This window comes from Aotus nancymaae, unplaced genomic scaffold (assembly GCF_030222135.1).
Source record: "Aotus nancymaae isolate 86718 unplaced genomic scaffold, 86718_ANA_hifiasm-v0.15.2.pri h1tg000046l, whole genome shotgun sequence".
Lineage (NCBI taxonomy): Eukaryota > Metazoa > Chordata > Mammalia > Primates > Aotidae > Aotus > Aotus nancymaae.
Genome location: NW_026988460.1, coordinates 27,534,944 through 27,556,548, shown reverse-complemented (window position 1 = coordinate 27,556,548; position 21,605 = coordinate 27,534,944). Strand labels below are relative to the sequence as shown.

The 21,605-nt window shown below is 51.1% G+C and overlaps 1 protein-coding gene across 2 annotated transcripts in view; it reads left to right on the top strand.

Moving 5' to 3' along the window:
- Positions 1-21,605, top strand: part of EEFSEC (eukaryotic elongation factor, selenocysteine-tRNA specific) — a 270,247-nt gene that overhangs the window by 216,995 nt on the left and 31,647 nt on the right. The gene's annotated exons all lie outside the window — the stretch shown is intronic.

Below are 21,605 nucleotides of genomic sequence, written 5' to 3'. Positions count from 1 at the left end.
GGCATACCATCCTGGCACTGGTAGGGTTTCCAGGGATGTGAGTTGACACCCCTCCTTTGCCCAGCATAGACCTCCAGGCTCAGCACCTCACACTGGGTTTATGCTGGGGCCCATCCACACGGGCTGGGTCCAAGAGTGTGTTTGCTGCTGGAAAGAGAGCCCTTGGATTTTGTCAGTGAACTCATCCTTATTTTTTCAGCCTACACTGCATTGCGTTCTTCTGCATCACAGGCATTGTGCTTGGTGCTGGAATATGGAGCTTACAGTTGTAGGAGGGGCAAACAAAAAACATACTAAAGAAATCCCTGTCAGATGGCAATAGGCGCTATGTAGAAAGATAAAGCAGGGATGGGATGGAATTGCCGAGCATGCTGCTTTGGATAGGGTGATCAGGGAAGGATGGAGGGAGAGAGGGAGCCACAAGGGTAGTCTGGGCGAGCATGCCACAGCAAGGGGGAAGTGAATGCAAAGGCCCTGGGGTGACAATGAGCTCCAGATGCATTTGCAGGCCAGTTGTTTGGCAGAAGTGTGCTGAGCAGAGAGGTGTGCAGGACACGAGCCAGGGCTCATACTGTGCGCCAGGGGCCGTGGGAAGGACTGAAGGCTGTGTTCATATGAATGGGCCATGAGCCACTACCTTTATTTCAGCAACAGGGTCTCACTCTGTCATTGGAAGAGAATACCGTGATGCAATCAAAGCTCACTAAAGCCTTGACCTCCCAGACTCAAACCATCCTCCTGCTTCAATCTCTTAAGTAGCTGGGACTCAGTTGTGCACCACCTCCGCCAGCTCCCTTTTATCCCCTGCACAACTGTACCAGATACAACTGATTCAGTACAATTCTGTTGTATTTCATCATAAAATAAAAATTAAGAACATTTTCAAACATACAGCAAAGTTGAAGAATTTTACAGAAAACACCTTTGCCTACACCTGATTTCATACTGACATGTTACTGTCCTCTGCATAATTCCAGGACTCAAGGGTGATCCTGCAAGGATGGAAAGCCATGGGGAGGTTTAGATCAGGGAAGCAACCAAGGTCAGTTTATCGCTTCTTGTGTCAAATTTCCTCAGGAGAAGGTGGCGCCCTGGCTCCAGCTGGAAAACAGAGACCCCATCTGCCTCGGTGCCACAGGTGGCATAAGCACCCTTCCCTCTCCTGACAGAGAACCCTTCCCTTCCCAAATCCTTCCACTGCCCAGAGATGGCATCTGCCTTCTCAAGTCACAGAGGCTGTGCTTCTCCAGGGCACTTTGCTCCCTGTTTGCAGCTCCTAAGGACTCTGTCAAGGTGGGGCTGGGGCTGGGAAGGTGAGGCACCGAGCCATGGGAGGCCTCCAGCAGTGAAGCTCTAAAATTCTGAAATTCTGTCCTCCCTGCTGCTCCTTAGTGGCTCTGAGTCATCACCTCAGCCAAACAGGAGTCTTTGTGCATCCCCCCAGTTTGGCTGTGCGTTGTCCTCAGAGACTAGAGCCCACAGGGCTACTCTCTGGGCTCCAGGGAGCATGCAGGGGACATGAGCCAGGCAGGCCAGCATCCAGACCTCATTCCCCAAGGGCCTTGTGCCTACGCCTATCCAGGCTAGTGTGCGCTTTCTGGGAGGGAAGGACCCTTCAGCTGGGTCGGGGGCCATACTGCAGAGTACTCATCCTTCTAAACAGCTCTGGGGCCCTGGTGGGCCAGGCAGAGGGAAGAGCTCATGGTTTCCTCCTTTGGGGACTGCCAGGATCACGCTGACTTCCCCTGAGCTCCCTTCCTATAGCCCAAGGCAAACTCAGAGCTGAGGTGTTCCCAGGGCAGGAAAGAACAAAGAGAAGTCTTATTCAGGGCCCCTCTCGGGGTGCTGAGGTGGGAGTGGAGGAAGGAGGGGTGTAGGGACGCTGCCTCAGTCCACTGGAGTTCACATTCCTTTGTCAGGTCATTGTTGACTTTTTAGTCTGCCTGCTTCCTGTTTGTGGCTTTTAAGCTTTTATTAAATGTTACTGGTCAGATTCCTCCATCCCACCCACCACCTTCCATCCCTCCCACACCCACTCCCTACTGATTCCTCCCTTTTAACCTTTTTGAAGTGCCTTAATTGTGAAAGAATTAGGCAGCTTGAGCCATCCAGTGCCAGGTGAAGGGAGAGAGAGTTCATTGCTAGCTGCAGCCTGGACATGCAGGGTGGGGAAGTCTGGGTTTTGGTGCCTTGTGAAGTAAGGCTTCCAGCCTGCAGCTCTGACAGGGCTGGCTGGGTTCAGATGCACCTCATAGGTCTTGCTGCCAGCTCTACAGGGCATCCGGGCTTGGAAAGCCAGAATGAAGAGTCCCCGGGGTTTCCTCCTATTAGCCTCACCTCAGCTTGCAAGGTCAGATGCCAGCAGGGCCAAGCAGGTGTTGAAGAGGCCAGGTGGCAGGTGATGGGGAGTGGTGGGGATGTGGTGACCTGGAGACTGCTGTGTGGGTCCTGCCAACTCTCACTATATGGGAATGTAGGCCTGGGGGTCTCATTTTTTCTAATTTTATTTTTACATAATATCTCCTGATTAAAAACTACAACTGTCTGTACTAAACAAAGCATGACTTTGGGCTGGTTTGACCCCTAGCAACTCATAACTCCTGTTTGAATTTTAGAAAGGACGCTTGGACCTCAGGTTCATGAGGTGAAGCCGAACCATAATATGCAAACAGTGTATTTTAAGGAGCCACAGACTCTTGCCTCAGAGACAAGGGGCCTGATGCTAGGGCTGTTGACTCCTCAGAATGTACTATTGGAAATCAGAGGGCTGTGGAATGGCCCCATCCTTCCTGATTCCCAAGGAGCCTTCCCAGAGAGTCCTGGGGGATCTCAAGGTTGGAAGGCCCCATATTTACCAAACATGGTGCCATTTGCAGAATTGTACTTCCTGAGAGGATAGGAGGCCCAGCAAGCTGCCAGTAGGAACCTGCTGGGGAGTTCTTCTGGTAGAGAGTAGTTGGAGGGAGGCACTGGACATGGAAGAGGTGGAGGTTTCTAAGTATCACTTATACTTCCTGAGGGTCATAGGGTGGAATGGGTCTTGTTATCTCCATCTCACAGGTGGGAGCCAGGGAGCAGAGAGACTGAGGGCTTTGCCCACGGTTTGTCTGTGTCACCCCGCCCCTCTCTATCAGCCCTGTTCATGCCCCTAGAGAGCAGTCATGTCTTCCAAGAGTTTGGAGCTGGGAGGCTCATGTGATGCTTGGAGAAACACTGTGCCTGGGAGGCTGCGCTCCCAAGGCTCATCTTGGCAAGCCATCTGTCCCACCGCTGCCACCCTTCCCTCTGCATCAGTGCGCCAGCATCTGCACTCACTCACGGAGGCAGACTGGATGGTGGGTGGGACAACAGCTTCTGCAGCCCCTCCTGTTTCCACTTAGCAGGGAGAAAAGAACACCTTGATGACTCCCAACTAGAGAAGAATCAGAAGCTGAATAGACTTGTTCCTGATGACAGCTCTGAGTCACTGTGCATTTACTCCAGGACAGAAAAGGGCACACATGTGCCCATGATCTTATCTCCTGAAACAATGCTGTATAAATCTAAAATCACCCAGGGCCGTTGTTTTGTGTACCTGCCATGATGTGGCAAGCTTTTTGAATGGCCCAAATTCATGGTAGGTGGCCCCTCTCCCACAGGGTGCTCCTGAACCAGCTGATTTGGAGCAGTTCATGTGTGTGTCTGCTTTAGCACTGGGGGGCATTCGGAGCTTAAAGCCTTGTTACTGGAAAGCCCTAGACCCCTATTACCACTTGTGTACGTGTGTGTCACTGATCCTCATCAGTCAACCACTGACCACGAACAGAGTTGCACGGGCTTACCTCATACCAGCCAGAGAGCCGTGATTGAGAACATAGCCCGCTGAAGGCCACAGCCGTGGCCTCATCCTAGCAGCGGGTGCTGCCCACGTGCCGGGAGCTCAAAACTGAGCTCACATCTCAGGAACTTGGTCTTGTGAGTAGCCAGAATTCTCATTCAAACCCTAAAATAGAGATCTGCTTTTGGTGATTTTTAATAACCTTTTGATGATTACTAATCACGACTTAATGGATACCAAATGAGAAAAGAAAAAATTTGTAGAACTGTACTTATAGTTAAGACCCCAGAAGGAGCTTCTATTTATTGATCATCAGGGGGTGAGCCAGCACTCAGGAGAAGGAGAAACAGCCCTAAAAATGTGGGCTATATGTATACAGGGCAGTTGGTCTCCCCACTCTACAGCTGAGGAGACCGGGGCTGGCAGGATGGGCAGTGCAGTTGCTGGTGTTCCCGTTGCAACAAGCACCTCATTTCACTGCACAAGCAGACCATTTCAGACCACTCTGCTGTGTGCCAGGGCAAGGATAGTCTGTGCCCAGGGAGGCATGGAGCCACAGAGGCAGACTCAGTGCAAGAAGCCAGAACAAAGCAGACACTTGGGCAAAGGTAGCAAACGCCCGCACTGAGATTGGAACCCAGAGCACCTCACTCTGAACCACTCTGCTTGAGACTCCCCACACCACGGTGCCTTATAGGCAGGGCTGGGGGTGAGGCACTGAAGTGCAGCTCCCTTCCTCAGGGTATACAGGAGAAGGGAAGGAAGGGCTTGGTCATTCAGCTCAGTGGGCCCTTGGACAGAGGGCCTGAAATGACTGCCGTGTGGCCCCTGGGGAGAGGGGCTGGAGTCAGGAGAGCCACTGCTGCTCACCTCTGAAGGGGTCCTGAGGAAGGCCCCTGGGCCATCCTGCCTCCAGCGCTGCCCCTGTGCTCACCCCCAGGGCTGCAGGGGCTATGACTCTGAATTATGCCCATCAGTGTGCCAGGCAGAAGGGTATGGGATAGGAAGTATTGCTTGCACGAATGAATAAATGAAGGAGTTTGGTGGAATAGACTTGACTGGAATGAACAAATGAATGTACCCAGGCTCACAAGTGCCACTCTCAGCTTTGTTTTCTACAGCTGCACAGTGGAGGCCAAGCAGCCTGGTGCTTTGTATGCCACAGGCTTCCCCAAAACCTTAGTAATGCAGGCAGACACCAGCCTCATCAGACTCCCTCAAAAGCTGGTGCTAGGGACAGAGCTTGGGAGAGGGCTCTAGTTTCCTGGTCTTTAAAACCACGGGCCAGGCACAAGGGCTCACCCCTGTAATCTCAGCACTCTGGGAAGCCAAGGCAAGAGAATTGCTTGAAGCTAGGAGTTTAAAACCAGCCCGGGCAGCAAAGTGAGACCCCATCCCTATAAAAAATTTATATCAATTAATCAGTCCATCAAGAGTTTACCAATCCATTTAACTCAGCAAACCTAGTTGAGGCTTAGGGTACTCCACAGAGGAGGGTCTTGAGCACTGGCAGAGTTGGCAGGAGAGGAATGAGGCTAGAAGAGACCCTAGAGAGGCAGCCTGAGAATTCACATGCCCACTATATAGGTGAAAGGACTGGAGCTCAGGTCAGGTACCAGGCCAGGTTCCCAACTCCCCATCCCATGGCCTTTCCACTGTCCTGGCCTTTTCCCGACCATGGCCATGAGGCTGGACAGACCACTGGCCACAGGGTTCTAGTGAACATCACACATCTGATTCTAGCTCTCTACACAGCCTTCTGCTCCCTGCTCGCCCTCTGCTCAGAAGTCTACTCCTCTGGGAAGCTTGCTCTGGCTCTCCCCTGCAGCCCTCTCCCGGGACTCTGGGGTTCTGGCAGGTGACCCGTGGCCCCTGTGCTGAATCAGGTGTTTCAGGGCTCAGCGTGGTATTCCATCCCATCCTCCTCTGTCCCTAATCACAGTTTTTGAGCCCTCCATGTACAGACCTGTCTAGGCACTAGAGGGGGTCAGAGGTGAAACAGGGCCTAGGTAGGGAGGGGGCTCCCCAAGTGGACAGAGAGCCCTGGGCTAACACCCAGTGGGACAGCACTCCTCGAACTACTCCCTGGTTTAGTAGAGGGGACGGGCCAGACCAGGCCAGGGGTGCAGGGACCACTGGGCCAGTTAACTGGAGGGTCTCCTGGGGCATCCCAAGCTCCCTTCTGATTGGGACCAGCCAGTTTCCACTCTGCGCTTCAGCTTCTTCAGTGCTAACCCAGGGCTAATCATTCTGATTTCCAGGGAGGCTAAGGATTTAATCATAGAATCCCTGGAAAGGGCTGCCTATAGTGCCTATAGTGGCAGGGGCTCCCTAAGTGGTGGCTGGAATTCTGTGTCATGTGCACCTACCCCTCATCTGGCAGCCCTTCCTCTTAGTGGGGTAGCTCACATGTCCACTGAGGGCCCTGCTTCCTCCTCCCACCCATGCCCTGTCCCCACCACAGAGCACTGGGAGACAATGCCTGTGGGAGCCCTGGTGTTGCATTCATGCCAGCTGTCTCACGGGAGATTAACCAGCTACCTTTCAAGTAGGGATTGGCTGTGCCACCAGGACCCCTCCAATTTATTGACCCTAGAAGGCATTTTGCATTTGGTTAAAAGCAAGGATTATACCTTTCCCTCCTGATTAAAAACAGAAGCCAAATCACAGAGCCATCCCCCAGATGCCCCACGTTGCCTGAGCAGGTGGATGGCCAACGTCTCTCCTGGGACAAGTACAGGACAAGGCAGTAAGTGCTTCAGCTCAGCCCAGAAGGGCCCAAGTCCCAGAAGCTCTATTTTTTTTTTTTTTCTTACTTGGCGTGGTGATTGTAGTTAGCTGTGTATAGAAGCTCTATTTGCTAGAAATATAGGTTGTTTAGTATGGGCTGGGCCAGGCCTGCAGGAGTTGCGGACACACCCCTTCAGTGGTTTTGGGGTACCAGTGTGTTGGTGAGGTCCTGGGCAAGTGACTCTAGGAATAGAAACTCTGGTTCTAAGAAATGGTCAGGGACATTGGTCTGAATGGACTGGTGACCAGAGGGAATGGAATTGGCCTGGGTGACTTGTAGCATGAGGGTCTACAGCCATCCAGCGGGTAGCAGGCAGGGCCTGAAGCTGAGAGCTTGTCAGCAGTACAACCAGCTGCTGCCCCGAGCCCATGCCCTGTGCCAGGCAGCACACCCTTGTGTAGTCTGACCACTCAATCCTGCCAGCAGCCCAGGGAAGCCAGTCTGTCATCACCCCAGTTCTGCAGAAGAAGAAATCAGACCAACCCCAGTGCCCTGGCAGCCAACCTGAGGGTACACAGGAGGAGGAGGAATAGGATCTGGGGTCCTGATTTTCAGGGTGTGCTTTTGAGCTGCTGTTATGTGCTGAGCTGAAGCACTTACTGCCCTGACCTCTACTGGTCCCAGGAGAGACGTTGGCCATCCACCTGCTCAGGCAAAGCGGGGCATCTAGGGGATGCCTCTATGATTTGGCTTCTGTTTTCAGTCAGGAGGGAAAGGTATAATCCTTGCTTTTGACCAAATGCAAAAAGACAGGAGGGCTCTGGCACTCATACAGTCACCCTGCCTTTAGCTAGCTCTTCTTTACCAAGCACCAAGTCTTCTGTGTGGCAAGTGTTTTTCTGGTATCCGACGTAGTGTTCGGTTCTGGGCATGTGGCTCAAATAAAACACAGTCCCTGTACCCTGGGAATTCAGAGCTGATCACTTCTCTGTTCAACAGTGTGCTTTTGAGCCCCTGTTATGCATCATCTTTGTATTGGGTTCTAGAAAAACCACAGTTAGCCACAGCCCATTGACCCCTATGCTCATGGGGCTGACAGTTTGGTTGCTGTACTAGTCAACTTGGGCTGTCATAACAGAATCCTATAGATGGGGTGGTTTAAACAATAGGCCTTCATTTCCTGTCAGTTCTGGAGCCTGGAAGTCCAAGATCAAGGTGTCTGCAGGGTGGGTTTCTCCTGCAGCCTCTCTCCCGACTTGCAGACGTCTGCCTCCTCTCTGCGTCCTCACATGGCTGTCCCTCTGTGCATGTCTATGTCCTAATCTGTATTTAAAAGGACGTCAGTCAGACTGATTTAGAACCTAGCCTAAATACCTCATTTCACCTTAATTATTGCTTTAAAGGCCCTGCCTCCAAATACAGTCTCATTCTAAGGTCTGGGGGTTAGGACCCCAGCATATGAATTTGAAGGGACGCAGTTCAGCCTGTAACCGTTAGGACACTGGCACTGGCAGACTTTCTCCTGAGCATTTGTGTATTGGCAGCCACATGCATGCTGTGCACGGAAGGTACACAATGCCATGAGATCTTACAGCAGGACCCTGACCAAGTCTGGGTTTGGGAAGGCTTCTCTCGGAAGTGGCATTGCACTGGGGTCTGAGGACGAGTTGGAGTCTCGGTGCCGCTGGAGGTGAGGGTGCCACATCAGTGTTGCTCAGGCTGCTCCTGCTGGCCCCGAGTATCCCCTCTGCATCGACCCAGCCACCCACTGTGTGGATTATTGTGCCTGTAAGCAAGAGCCACATCCTGTTTCCCAGGGCTTGCCTCAGGGATGCTATGAGACTGTAACATTACTGCGCCCGTCCTTAGGTCGCCAGTTATCGACTTATGTCCCCTTCCCACCTTACAGGGAGGGAGATAGCCTTGAAACCAGACCCAGAGATGAGTGAAGCACCACAGTTGGTGCTCTGGCCCTATTGCCTGCCTCGCCATATCTCTGGTTCCATCAGGCATTCGAAGAACCCAGCTCTACAGTAAGACTGCCTTTTCCTGTCACCCATTTCACCTGGAATGCCAGGCAGCCCTGCACTGGTAACGTGAGCTGACTTCAGCTTAGGCTGGGGCTCTGCTGAAAAGCTGCCTCCTGTGATCACTTGCCTAATGGTTCTTCCTCCCACCACCCACTGGGAGAGCTGGGCCTCAGGACTTCCATGGAGACAGCCATATGTTTGTGTGTGGCCTGATGCCCTTGGACTGGGCCAGGATGGTGCCACCACAGCCTAGATCCTGGGTATAGCTTCTTACACAAAGTCACCTGGAGTGTGTCCTGTCTCCAGCTGTAGCCCGTTACGGCAGATGGTGGTTGCATTTGGCACAGAAGTACAGTCCACAGGCTGGGTGCAGTGGCTCACACCTATAATCCCAGCACTTTCAGAGGCTAAGGCAGGTGGATCACATGAGGTCAGGAGTTGGAGACCAGACTGGCCAATGTGGCAAAACTCCATCTCTAATAAAAATACAAAAATTAGCTGGGCACAGTGGCACATGCCTGTAATCCCAGCTACTTGGGAGGCTGAGAAAGGAGAATTACTTGAACATAGGAGTGAGCTGAGATTACACCATTTCACTCCAGCCTGGGCGACAGAGCAAGACTCCATCTCCATAAAAACAAAAAAAGAAGTACAGTCCACAACACAAACAAGAAATGAAGTTTTCTGTGTTGTTTTAGGAAAGAGGAGTTTTTAAAAACAACACAACAACAATGAAAACTGCGCATGTTAAAATCACTCCCTGGATGTGGTAGCTCAGCCAAGAGCTGAGCTGGGGCCCTAACCCCCAGACCTTAGAATGAGACCGTATTTGCAGGCAGGGCCTTTAAAGGATAATTATGGTGAAATGAGGTCTTTCAGTTGGGTTCTAAATCAATCTGACTGATGCCCTTCTAAATACAGCCTTGCTGTTCAGGGCCACTTTCCCGGAAGCTTTCTCACCGTTGCTAGCCCTTCCAAAGGGCCTGGGTCAGCACACTGCCTTTGGAGCCCTCAGTTTTCATCTGATAAAATGGGGGTAACAATCCTGTCTTGAGGGACTGTGAGGAGTAAACCAGTGTGCAAGGATGCCCAGCATGTTGCAGGCGCTGAGAGCGAGGTGCCAGCCCCTCCCCTCATCTGCCTGCACCACGCAAGCCTGACACACGCCAGAGTCCAGGCCTGAAAACCCAGGGGGCTGGGCCCACTCAGCTCCACGCCCGTATTGCTGGACTGTAGCATAGCCATGGTGGCATCAACACTTCCAGTTTTTCAAGAAAGTCTGGATATCTGTATTTTTACATGAAATCTCCCAATTCCCAGTTGGGCCATAATGTGTGGTCTCTGTGTTGGCACCAGGTCCTTAATGTGCTGCCTCTTCCTCCTACTGCAGCCTTCAACAGGAGGCTATCTCCCTGTTTCTCCCAAAGGCACTGTGAGGCCCAAAGGATGACTGGCCCACCAGACCCTGGAGTCCTCGATGGAAGTGGACATCACTCATGGTTCCATTTATCTGGGAGGCTTCTGGAAACCTAGCGTAGAGCAAAAGTGAAAATGCATCCTGGTGCCAAAGGGATGGGACATCATGAGCCCTGAGGCTGTGGGTATTGTTATGATCCCATAAATAACAGACCCTCAGACAATGGGCTATGAGGCTGTGTGTTCCTCTGGGGTTTGAAATGAAACTGGTTTTCTTCTCATTTAAAATGTGTTCTCTCTAACCACCCAGCTGCAACTGGAGACTCTGTTTGGAGCAGATTCTGGGGCAACCCCAATAACATGTCCTTGGGATTTCATCAGTACCACCAGCCAGCTGCCTGGAGAGTTGCCCCTGCCAGGACCAAATTAACTTTTACTGAGAGACATTGGCAGGACTAGTATTGTGCACACTTGGCATTTTCAGCCCACAGTGGGATGTGGGAAGCAGGGTACCTTCAAAGAACAAGAGCTTTGGAGGCAGCCAGACTTGGGGTTGGTATCCTGGCTAGAATGCTACCCTTTCTAAATCCCGGTTTCCTCATCAGTAAGATGGGTTATTTTGAGGACTTTCCCTCCCAGCTTTGTAAGTAACTTCAAACACACAGAAGAGTGGAAAGCTTATTGAGCAGTGTTGCTCTCTTGGCTTCAAAGATTGCTCCGTGTTGTCTCGTCTGCTTTGTGTGTGTGTGCCGAGCTGGCTGAGGGTTCCTCCTGGTGCTGCTACTGTGCCTGCACCCTCAGCGTGTGGCCCCAAGGAACAAGGACATTCTCCTACAGAACCACAACACAGTTATTACTGGAGAAATGTGACACTGACACCACGTTGTCTAGGATACAGTCCATTTTCAGTTTCCCCAACTGTCCCAATAGTGTCTTTTAGGAACTTTTCCATGACTGGGGAGTCAGTGAAAGGCAGCACCTGCGCTCATGCTGTTATCAATAGTTTTACAACACTGATGCTTTTGAAGAGCCCAGATCGGTTGTTTCCCAGTGCACTCTTTGGGTCTGTCTGATGTTTCTTCGTGACTGGGTTCAGGCTGTGCAAATTTGGAAGGAATTCTAGAGGTGATTTCAGGGCCTTAGGGTGTCCCATCTGGATGTCTGCCCATCGTAGGCAATGCTAGATTTGACCACTGGTGAAGGTGGTTATTAGAAGGTTCAATGAGATGATGAAGACAGAGCCCAGGGCCAGAGATTGCTGTGTGGAGGGAGTGCAGTGGACCCCACTCGCTACCTGTATCACAGCTCAGCAGCTGTGTTCCATGCAGGATGCCTCTGTGGCCTGGGAGGAGGAGCACCAGCAGGTCCCTTGGGAAGTTACAGTTAAGGCCCTGGTCTGGCAGCAGTGAGGCAGAGCTGACTCTCTGGGTCCTGATCCAGGGATATCCTACTCCTCTCCCATATCCCCACAGGGCTAAGCCAGGGCCTGTGGAGGAAGAAAAGGAGCTGCTACTTCCCCCATAGCCTTCTCTTTCTCCCCTCCTCCAACTACCCACCCTTTCTCCCCAGCCCAGCTCTGTTCCAACCATTGCCCTCTCCTATGACCAGCATCAGACCTGAGCACAGAGGACTGACTCTAGGCCCATCTCAGGGGGCACCATTTGGATGGAGATGATTACAGAAAGGAGCAGGCACTATAGTAGGGGCCCTACAGGGCCATGGGAAAAGAGGATGGAGTGACTGCTCCCTTCCAGAGTGAAGGTGGGAAGTTTCACTGATGTAGTGAGGCTTGAGCTTGTCTTGAAGGCGAGGAGGTTTCCCCAGGGAGAAAAGGGAGGAAGGGTATTGAGGACAGAAGGAACAGAGTGTGCTAAGGAACAGAGTGTGCTAGGGCACAGAGGATGGAAAGAATGACATATTCTGGGACTATTGAATAGAAACTAATATTCGTTGCTTGTTATAAGTGTTGTATATGTTACTAACTCATTTGGTGTATTTAAAATGATGGTTTTGAAGCAGTTTTTTTTTTTTTTAAGCAATGGAATTCTTTGTTTTCTCACCCAAAGTCTTACATGAAATCCAGTTGAGATCCTGGGGAGCTTCCTTGCTGTTCACCTCAATTCCAGCCCTGAGGCTTATCCTTGGATGGATAGGGAGGAGGGGAGGAGGAGCTTACTCCTGAAAGGCCTTGGCCTCCACGCTTGTATCTGGCCTTTGTCTAGACAGGATTCCTATCAGCACTGCTGACACTGGGGCTGGACCATCCTCTGCTGTGGGGCTGCCCTGTGCCCTGCAGGATGTTTGTGGGTATCCTTCACTTCTCACTAGATACAGCCTCACCCAAGTTGCAGCAATGAAAAACTTCTCTAGATATTCCCAAATGTCTCAGTTGGGGGACCAAAATATTCCCCATTTAAGAACCACTGGCCTAAGCAGGTAGCAGGAGGAACTAGTGGTTGATGTGCAGGGAGGAAGGCAGAAAGCCCTGTCTGGCAGCTGGTTGGAGGGGGCAAGCTGAGACCTGAGGCTAGGCAGTGGGTGCATGGGGAGGAGGGCAGATAGGCAGGATGCACCCCAGCACCTGTTGGGGTGTGGAATGAGGTGGGTGATGTCCAGAATAGATTCTACCTCAGGCCTCCTGGGCAGCCTCTGGCCAGCAAGGAGGGCCCAGGCATGCCCCCAGGTCCCAGCCCCATGGTAGGGGGCCCTACAGGGCCATGGGGAAAGAGAGGACAGAGTGGCTCTGCAGGGGCTAGGGGAGGGATGCAGTGCCTCATCCATCCTGAGGCCTCTAGGTGCTTAGTGGTGAGGGGCCCTGAGCTCTGGGCCCAGCAACCTTGAAAGGAGGGAGGCTCTGTCCAGCCTGGTGCAGACCAGGAGTGCAGGATCTTTACCGACCCTTACACAGTGAATGCAACTTTTCTTTGGGAATTATTTCTCTTAGTATAAGAATCTCTAAACCTTTCCAGAATTGCCAGTTTGTAATTTTAGGGGAAATTTGTATTTTTCCATACACAATTATCCTACCTAAATAAAGTCATCAGAGTAAACTGATGAAACAATTAACATTTTAGGCAGTGGAACGTGGAACTTGTGATTAGCTAAGTACTGTCTCTCCAAAAAGTCTTGATTTAGCAAACCAGCGATCTTACATACCTGAGAGAAAGTTCCAGAAATCAGAGGCTGGCCCATGTTCTGTTGTGGATGATTTTGGCTTGGGCAGTTCTGTGGATTTTGTGTCTGATACGCCATGCCCTGGACTGCCATGGCAGCTGGTCAAGGGGCCTAAAAACCCTGAAGACTTCAAAGTCATGTGCCAGCAGCAGAAAACTCCCTGCCTCAAATTCTCCCATGTTTTGGATTCGCCACAACAATTACCATGTATTCAGAGAGCCTTGGTCATCACAGTCACTAGCAAGGGAAGGAAACCCCCTTCCTGGCTAGGCACTGGCAGTGCAGAGGGCCTTGGGCAGGATGGGACGCTCCAGCACACGCTGCCACTACTATCACTGTTGCTGCTGATGTTCATTTAGCTCCTGCTGTGTGCCAGACTACCTGAGATGCTTTCTAGAAATCCACTGTTTTGTTCTTTCAGCACCCTCTGAGGTGGGCACTGTTAGTAGGTCATCACTCACCTAAGATCTGACAGACAGACCACACTGACTTTGGTGACCACAGTGCAGCAGCCCTTCCCAGGATGGACAGGTTAGGGCAAAGGGTGCTGGGCCCCTGACCATGAGTAAACAAGGTATTCATGGCAATGCTTAGAGCTGCGCCTAGTGAGGGTTGGCGCTCACCAGCCTCTGCTGCTGTAGATGTCACCTCCACAAAACCTCTGAGCTGTTCCTGGCTTCCTTCCAGCCTGAGGAGGAGGTGGGGGAGTCATAATAACAACACCTGTAATTGTAACTGTAGGAACAATGTACAGAGCAGTCCCAAGGCTGTTTCCTGAACAACATCTCACTGATCTCCACTGTGCACATGTCAAGATGAGGCCCTGAGAAGCAGAATGACTTGCGTGAGGTCGCACAGCTGGGAAAGGGAGGAGGAGCCAGGATGTTACCCCCATTTTTTCTGACTGCAGAGCCTCAGCACTTTACCCTGAAAAAGAACTGGGAGCCAGTTGAGTGTGGAGTTCCGTTCAGTGTGGAGCCAGGCAGGCAGGGGTGATTGAGAGAACCTGGCACCCATTGTGTGAGTGCTGGGCCCACCTTGTTCTTGCCTGCCTCCTCCACCTGGGCTCTCATCTGGCCACAGAGCCAGCTGAGTTTAGAATGGCACTTGGTGAGCTACAGGTGACCATTGGATTGCTCAGGCAGCCAGGGCCACTCCTGGAACCTGTCTCCAGGGAGCCTCTGTGGCCCACACAGGACCTACCCCTGGACCGGTGTGTTTCACTGCTGCTAGGTAGTGAGACAGGGACTTACAGCTGCAGCGAGCCTCTGGTTGGTGAGCAACCCCTAGCTGGGGCTCCTGTGACCTGGTGTTTATTTAGGGCTCAAAGGTTGAAGTCACCGTGTGCATGTCCAGGGAGCTCTGCTATCCACACACAACCTCCTCACAGATGCAGACTAGTGCCTATACCCATCACTTCCCAGCAGGGCTCTATCCATCCAGTCTTCCATCCTTGGGGTGGGTCAGCTCTGGTGGGGACTAACCAGAAAGATCCAGGTTATCATGTGCATATCTTAAGCCAGTTCTCACCCACAAAATTTCACAGTCCCATTACAGAGAAAGCTCAAAAATCTGGGGAAAAAGTCACCCACAGTCTCCTCACCCCAGTAGCATCCCAAGGTACTTTTGGTTCCATTTCCTTCCAACACTTTCCACTTGTCACTCAGTGAGGCTGGGAAGGGCTCAGGATCGGGAATGAGAGTTATCATTGCCACCTCCTTCACTGGCCATGAGACCAGGATCGGCCCCCATGCCTCCCTGAGCTGCACTCCCCTCTGCAGCATGGGAGGGCCGTGCTGGCATTTATCATTAGCTGTGGAGGGTGCAGTTGGAAAATATGAGTATGAAATGCCGACCCAGGGGCCAGCGCCTGAAGATGCACCATCAGTGCCCAGTGCTGTCCTCCACTGTGGGGCTCTTTTGGGCATGACACCACACCAGACCCCAAGGTCACACTGCTGCTTTCCTTGGGGTTTCGTCGGAGGCCGCTGTTCACATTTACCCCTCCCCTCCAAGGGCTGCGCTTGTCAACTTTGTAAGCGGACCATGCTTACCTCACCATCTCCCATTGGTTGGGTACCTACAATTTTTCCCACTGTTTTTCATTATTATGGCCAACATTCAGAGTCATCCTGGAGCTTTTCCCATCATCAGCCTTTGAGTGTGGACCATTTGGTCAGCACACACTCACTCTCAGATAGATTTCTTTAGTTTGCATCAGTGGATGAGTAGGGGAGATTTCTATTGGGGAACTCATTTCAGTTCCTGACACTAGTCATGGCTCAATAAATGCACATTGAATAAGAGAATATCAAAAGTTTCACCAAGATGTGATTTTCCTCTATGTTTATCATTCAGTGATCAGAGTTAGAAATTGTTTTTAAAAAAAATGCATGAAAAACAATAATATAGTTCTTACTATATGCCATGTACTTTTCTAAGCTTATTATATATGATAATATCATTTACTCTTCACAACAAACCTGAAGGAATTACAATTATTGAAATTGTCATTTTGCAAATCAGGAAACAGAAGCACAGAGAGGTAAAGGAAGGTGCCCCAAGTCACACAGCTCTTGGACCCCAGAGCTGAGATTTGAGCCCAGGCCATCTGGCACTGGAGCTCATGCTCTTAGCCCTGTGTTCTCTGACTGTGACGGTTCTCATTTTTGTCCATCTGTTCCACCTGGCCCTGAGCTAAGGGCCAACATGAATTCCAGAAGTTCCCATTTTGGTTTGGCCCAGACTTTGGGGTGGTTAGAGAAAAGCTCTAAACTGCAGTTTCCTTGTCCCATATAAAAAAGGAGAGGTCCCTCCCTGCCTTCAGTGTTGTAATAGTGGAGTAAGAAAATGTGTACCAAGTGCCTGGACCCTTAGAACTGTCCTATGAGCCCGAGTGTGTTTCTCTTCTTCACGGGGGCTGCAGACAGTCCCTGGGGGGTCAGGCATAGGCTGAGGTCTGGTGGTGAGGGTTTGTGTCTGTCTGGAGATTGGTAAAGGCACTGCCTCTTCACGTGCCATCTTCTGGCACCTGTCTGTCTGGTGAGCACTTCACTTCATGCAGCTGTTGCTTACTAGCCCCTTACCTCCTGCCCACCCTCCCCATGGGCACAAATCCATGCCAGGCACTATGCTCAGAAACTTCCACGACAGTGCCCTCTTAGCATGGCATTTGGCACGCTTCACAGTCGGCCTCCTGCCATCCTTCTCTGCCTCCCCTCCCTCTGTCCCTCTGGGCCATAGGCCACCCTCTAGCCCTAGCCCTGCAGCAGCCCACAGCAGCTTTCCTTCATTCTGCCACTTGTGCTGGGTGCTCTGGGCTCAGCTCAGATGCCACCTATAAGAAGGCTCCCTGCTCTTCTCAAATGGAGCAAGTCCTCACCATTCTCCTGTGCCTACCTCTTCCAGTGCCACATCGGCCTCTCCACTCACTGCACAGAGAGCTCTGAATCCCAAGTGGGTCCATGCTCATCCCATGACTGGGCTGGGAGCTACTCCAGGGGAAGGTCTTTGCTGTGTTAGTCCATGGCCTGCACATGCTCACTGCTCACTGTTGGAAGAGTGAGTGGGCAAATCCCTGTGATCTCCACCACACACCTTTTATATAAACACTACCCTTTATTTAAGCCAGATGGGACTGAGAAATGGTGTAGTTGAAGTCTCAGATGCAGGTGACGGAACCTTACCTCAATTGGCCAGTGTGCTGTAAAAGTTTAGAGGTGGTGCTTGATCCCAGGACTCAGTCCTGCCCTCCTCCAGGCAGCTGTCCCAGGCAGGCTTCTCCATAGGTGGACTTCCAGCTGCATGTCCAGTGTGGTAGGGTGCCTCTTTCCCAGTAACCCCATCTAAGTGCTAGATCGCCACACCATCCCCAAACCAGCATGGCAGCCTGGGCTATGCACAGTTCTCTGGCCAGCCTGGATCATGTGCTCCCCTTGGCACCACAGATGCACCCTTTTGCAACCCCACATCCCCAAGGAAAACCAGAGGCTGCCACAAAAAGTAGGTGGAAACAGCAGGTGTTTGCTGCAAGCAGGTATGCCTAGGCACTGTGCTCGGGCTGTTCGCAGCGCTGGCACGGCCTTGCCGTCGTCATCACCCTAACCTGCTCAGCCACAGCCCTCCCCCGGGCCCCTCAGCATTCTGGGCCAGCTTCGCCCAGAGCTCTGGGGACTGCTGGGGCTTCTTCCCCAGAAGTGAGCTTCTCTCAGCTGAGGGCCGGACTGAGTCTCCCAGTGTCTCCAGGGTCCCACCCATTGGCTGCCAGGTCCCAGGTTAAGCTGTGTTTTGTCAGATGTATTCATGGTGGGATTTGAAGGGCCCTGTCGCTTCAGCCACTGGAAACTATTCCTCTCCCCAGTAACAGTGACCATCCTAGTTGCAAATACATCATTCATCCTTATCACCCTTGGCACACTGACTTGTGTGGTGGAAAAATGATCCCTCTGGCCAAGCAGTGAGCATATCAGGATTCACTAGTGCCCAACTGGGACTCAGAAGTCTCAGCAGAGTCAGCAGTATCTCATGATCCTTGCAAAAGGGGAAAGATTTAATGTCAGAACCTGTGGCAGGAATAAGTTATTGTTCTGCACCCAAGGGTTTAAGGAACCCTCACCCTGTGGGCTAATTTCCCTCTGTCACCTGGGAGAAGAAGGCTTCTGGCCTCAGAAAGCCCCATAGCTTCTTCCTGCCCCAGCAGCAGCACAATCTCCCACACAGGTCAGGGCCTGGCCCCAGGCATGTTTCCATCTAAACTGGTTTGAAAAAAACCTCACAAACTGTTTTTTTAAGAACTAAAAGTATAATAGTAATACTCATTCAAGGAGATTTGCATGTTAGAGAAAAATAAAAATAAGTCTCCCATAGTCCCATTATTAATATTTTGACTTAGTTTATTCTGTCTTTTCTCTACAAAGCCTTCTTTTCATGTAATTGAGATTATATAATGTATATAATTTTGTGTCTGATTTTTTTCAATTAATATTTATTACACAAATTCTTTTTTTTTCTTTTACCGTTTTACTCTGCGGTCTTCAAGGAAAGTTGAACCATGTAGTGATTAAGAGCCTGGGTTCTGGGCTCAGACAGAGCTTGGTCTAAATCCCAGCACCATTACTTACCAGGTCTACAACCCAGGTAACCAGACCTCGCTGAGCCTTAGTTTCCTCATCTGTAAAACAGATACTGGATGTGCCCTAGGTGGGGATGCTCCAAGGTCTAAATGTCCAGTAAAATGTAAAAGCACATGCAACACTCAGCATGTAACACTCAGCACCACCGTCATGTGGCCATTGTTTTTAGTTGCAGCGTAACAGTGACCAACCTTGCCAAGGCCTTAATGGGCTACCTAACCATCTGTGGATGTTCCATCTCTTATAAATAACATTGCTGGGAACATCTCTTTCTATAAATCTCTGTTTTAATATGTAGGGTATTTTCTTAAGATGGAGTCTCAGAAGCTGAATTGTTCTAAGTCGTTAAAATGAAAACATTACAGACATTTAAAAGGTTCTTAAGAGTTTCTGGCAAAGTGATTCCCAAAAGTACAGTACCGTTTTATACTTCCATCAGCAGTAGGTGAAGGTGTCTGTTCTCTACCCGTCACCAGCACAGGCTGCCCTGTGTTATTTATCCCTGCTAACTTCCTACATGGCAAATGACATCTCAGCGTCTTTATTTGCATTTCTTTGATAACTAGTAAAGTTAACCATTTTGCCATATCCAATTTTCTTTAAAGAGAATCAGAAGAAGAAGATAAGTGGAGAAAAAGGTGCAGTTCACAGCCTGGCATCTTTATGCCAAAATTTCCCACTTCAGGCTTCTACCCTGGGGACTAGAGTACCTCTTGGATTCTGACCTGCAGATCTCCACAGTGTAAACTTCGTCACCCCAACCCTGTGCAATCCAGAAGGACCTCTACCAAGATGGCCTTTGTCCTCCATAGCACCTGCATCTCTCATCCAGATGCCCTTTGTGCCTGGCCCGGTGCTAAGTCCCAAACCCAGAGCCAAGACCCAGGGCCTATCAGGTGTGGGCACACCATCAGTCCTCCTCCATCTGAGACTCTGCAGGAGGGAGCCACTATTCAGGGGAGTAGAGGAGGTTTCTCAGAGCCTTAAAAGAAGAGTCACTCTTTGATAGATCCGAGGACAGCCTGTGACCTCCCGCCGAGGTCAGGAATCATGTTGGATCTGTGCACCGCTGCATCCCCAGGGCCTAGCACACCATCCAAGGAGGGAGGTGAGCCTACCTCCGGGCAGCAGGGAGCCACTGAGGGTGTTTGAGCAGAGGAGACTCGGATGGAGGGGTGTTTGTGGACAGTGGTGGTACTAGTGGTCTGAGGGCCTGGTGAGCTGACCATAGGAGCCCCTGAGAGTTCATGGCCAGTGTGGGAAAGCTGGCACAAGACTCACACAGCCCTCTCTCCTATGCCTGACATCCCCACGCTGGCTGCTGGCCTAGCTACAGGCCGGCCTGACTCTGACAGCCGACTTCTCCAAGTTGCTGGCTGTTCCCAGACAGCTCATCCCACTCCCATCCCACAGGAAGGCCTGAAGCCAGCTTTGACAGGGCAGCATGGATGTACTTATGACCCCTAAGGTAAAGGCAGACTCTCCACAGGCAATCCTGGGCATTCCACTGGGTTCTGTCCCACATGGTTGGCTGGTCAACCAGGAATACTCTGGAAAACGGCTTGTTTGGGAAAAAAAGGGTTGAAGAGAGGTGAGGGGTGAAAGTTGAGGTTTCAGAAAATCCCTATAAAAATGAAAACAAACCATCCATCTTTCTCCCGAGCGTCTTAGCCCGCCGCTGCCCTTTGTGGATCTTGCCCCAGTGTCTGTGGGGATGGCAGCTCTGAAACCTAATCCAGCAGCCAGCTAGCTGCTGCCAACCCCCACCCAGCACAGGACCGCCCCAGCAGAGCCAGGCTCTCCTGGAAGCCATCCTGACAGAGGAGCACCTTTACCTAGTGCAGAGAGCACTTCGGGGTGTCCTTTTTTCCCCAAACGAATAGCCAACCTCCTCCCTCTTTGGCCATTGAAGCATTTCAAAGCAATTGTAAAAATTATATGAACCCCATCGAAGAACTGTTACAACAATGTTTATACCCAGCATTTGAAACAAAGACAATGATATTATAAATAATTGTAGATGATGAAGATAGGCAAGAAAAAATAACATAATTAAAAGAATTTTACAAGACGGACCGTTCACAAAGATGGATGGAGTAACACAATACGTTAAAAATATCTGCAATTAATGTAAACACAGCCCAGTGGACAGAAACCATCTGCTTGCTGGCCTCTCCCTGGGCATGGTCCCATGTCACACAGGGCAGTGCCAGGGTCTTCACTGTGGCTGTCATGTCTCTGGAGCCCCTAGGAAAAAGTTGTCTAGGGGTATCTTTCCTGGCAGCAATCGGAGTCCCTGTGGTCTGGGAATGATTGAGAAGGAAGTACACAAACAAAAGGGAAACTGAGGGCTTTCCAGGAAGAAGTGTCTTCTTGGGGTCACAGAGCTTTCTCCAGGAGCCCCTCCCTCACCCCAGATGAAGTCAGGTCCAGTCAGCTGTCCCTACACACCCACTGCTTTTCCATCGCAGAGGTGGATGAATGACCAGGGACTCCTGTGAACGAGTCGTGTGGCCAGCCTCTCTGACCATGCTGCGGCCTTGCTCCACCTTGTGTTGGCACATAGTAGGGACTCGGGGTCCCTGTGTGTTGGGTGACTGACCCATGGCTTCTGAGGCTGGCATGTAAGGTATAGGGGGCAAGGTGCGATCATTGGCCTCTTGTCATTAGTGGGTGTCTACAGCAGGCCTGACCACAGAGCCCTGGCTGGACTTCAGGTGCTTTGGGTGCAAGGTACTTGGTGCCAGTTCTTGTGACAACTGCCTGAGGCAGGCACCCCAATCCCCACTGGACAAGAGCTGGGGCCCTGAGAGCCTCATGCTTAGACAGAAACTTTCCAGGAACACACCTGGAGCCTTTACATCTTACCTCCCCCATCTCCTGTCCCCTTTTCATGACTATTTGATTTAAAAAAAAAAAAATTGTTTTCAACTATGAAAAAGTTTCACCATACAGAGTACAGTAGACAGCCAGCCCTGTAACCAGCAAGATCAAACAGACATGAACTTTTTGTCACATGCTTCAATCTCTCTTCACACCTTTCCCCTCTCTTTTTGGGGGGAAGTGAAATGTACAGCTCAAACCCCCTGCCCTGCTCTCTTCGACTGGCGACCTCGCATGCATGTGCGGCTTTTACACTTTCCCTGCATAGGGTGGCCTCCGGAGCAGCCTGGAGGGTTCGTGCATGCTTCACATTTTATGTACTTGGTTTCACACTGACCCAGGTATTCTTAGAACACTGCTGTTTTCTTTGTAGAACTTCCTGTTCTAGTCAGCAGTTCTGGTTGACTCCATTTGACTGCTAT